Raw genomic sequence first — 2,472 nt, 5'->3', positions numbered from 1 at the left:
CATCTCTGCCAGCCTGGCCTTTTCCAGTGTTCCAGTTTTTTGCCCAAACACCACTTCCTCTGAGAGTACTTCCAGCTCCCCATGTGAAGTGCTGCCTTAGGAATCATTCCCTGCCACTTCACCTGATCTACTGTGTTGAGAGCACTTAGCACTGTCTGCTATAGACTTGCTTGTTTGTGTCTTTTTTCCTGTCTCTGGCACAAGAATTGAACTCCTGGCTCTCTTGTTCACTGCTATGCCCTCAGCAGCTAAAACAAGCACCTAATAATTGTTCAATAAGTGTTTGCTGAATAAATAAATGAAGGAATGAACACTGCTAGTTAGTACCAAAGCCAGGTTACTCAGATTAGTTTCCTTTCCAACATACCATACTGCTGTCTCCCGGATTGCTAACCATGGAAACGGTTTACTTACCTAGATTCCAACTGTCCAAAACACCATTGAAAGCCAGATGAAGGGGGGAAAAATATTAGAAAAAAGGGTCCATCTATTTAGAAACTTTCTAGGTTTCTCTTAAAGTTTATTCATTCCAATTTTAGTTGGGATTCTAACAGGTTTGATTAGCTCTTTTCTGGGCATGGCAGATTAGAAGGGAGGGTGCAAGGAACAAGCAGACACCCTGACAGCAAAGAGGCAGAAAGACTACACAAAACAGACAGTAACTCAGAATACAGCCAGCTGGGGTCATGTAGCCCAGAGACAGCGTTCCATTCCTCGGGAGTCCCGAGGGCACAAAGTAGAGCCCAGGCCACTGACTGATATTCAGATGGGTAGTTTTCTCAGAAAAGGGGTCTATTTATGTCTGGTCTTTGCTATCGGGAAGCATATTATTTTGTAATTTTTAAAATTGGTATAAATCATCAAAATAATTCAATAGACAACTATGTACCAGCTATCCAGATTTAACAATTGGTAATATTTTATCTCATTATTTTCAGATTTTTTTAAAAAGAAAAAACACTAAAACCCACTAAGCCCTCCGGAGGAGGAGGCCTCCTTCTGAAGTTGCTGTATCTCCTTTATGCGTGGTTCAATGTTTTATACGAAAAAATCCACTTATGTGAAACAAATTAGCTCCCAAATAAATTAGATTTTTTAATTTTGGTGTTTGGTTGCAGAATATAAACAGTAAACATTTAAAAATCACCATGAATTTTTCTTCCTTCTTCCTTCCCTCTTTCCTTCCTCCCTTCTTCCTTCTTCTTCTTTTTTTTTGATTGTCAAAAGCTAACTTAATAAAGCAGTTAATGTGCTGGGAACGCCCGGCGCGATACAGACTTTTCCACGGGCGTCTGCACCGCCGTCCACTCACGTCAGGTGCTCCTCGGAGGTTGGGCCATTCTCTGCTTTCTCGGTATCTCGAGCACCTAGAAGAGAACCTTGCACGTAGCAGGAGCTCAGTAAATATTTATTGCACTGACTCGAACACAGAGGCGCCCTGGGTGTTCTCTGTAGTGATTACAATATCTCACTGAGTATTAGAGGTCTGAATCCTAGAGATTTGACATGTAACCTGGAAAACTGGCACTTAAAAAACATAAAGCTGTTTGCTAACAGGGCAAATTTCTGTAGCAGATGATAGATGTTACCTGACCCGGCTGGATCCTACCGAATAGCAAGAGACTCACTCCGGAATGAACTCATCTTTATAACATCTTGAGGAATGCTTTAGGCTGAAACATGGACCGCATGCTTCATTTGACAAATATTTATTGAGCTCCTACCCCTTGTCAGGTAATTAGCTATAGGGGGAGCAAAACAGATGAAACAAACCCCTGAAGCTTACACTTAATTAAACTTGACCTTTGGCTGTTTGGAATTTACCAGATTCTCCATGAATTTCTATGAACTTGGCAGTGCCACTTGGCCAATCTGCAATTCCAAGCTACTTCTTCAGACTGGGTCCTCAAGTGACCCCCAACAATTTGATTCAGGAATGCATGGATGGCAGGGCGGTGGAGTCCAAAGACAACTGTTCAGTCTGGAGCTGGTGCCAACTCTGCCATTAACCGTGACTGGTGGTGCATGGCTTCGGACCACGCCGCAGACACAAGGCCAGCAGAGCAGGCAGCTCAGCTGCAGGAGGGAAGCTGCTGGACTGGAGGAAGGTGGTCGCTGCAGGCGGGGTGCGCCGGCTGCCCCTCAGCTTTTGCTCCCGGCTGTTGCCATGCTGGAGTGTGGGCCCTGCCCTGTCACACGTCTAGCTTTCAAGAAAAGCTTGAAATCCTGATTTTCATATGAAATTTCCCAACTTTTAAATGTTGGCAATGAGTTAAAATTTTTTTTCAAAACACTATGCAAGCCAGACGAAACACATCTGCAGGCTGGGTGTGTGCATCCCCTGCGCTCTCTAGGCCGGCTTTGTCGTCTGTGTTCACAGGGGTTCCACGCGGGGCCGTGATACCCCACTCAGCTCCAAAGCGCTGGCGCTGCAGGCACGCAGCTCCTGCATGGCGGCGACGCTGCTTGTGG

The sequence above is a fragment of the Pseudorca crassidens genome, chromosome 13 (assembly GCF_039906515.1).
Source record: "Pseudorca crassidens isolate mPseCra1 chromosome 13, mPseCra1.hap1, whole genome shotgun sequence".
In the NCBI taxonomy this organism is placed as follows: Eukaryota; Metazoa; Chordata; class Mammalia; order Artiodactyla; family Delphinidae; genus Pseudorca; species Pseudorca crassidens.
This window is presented reverse-complemented; position numbering follows the sequence as displayed.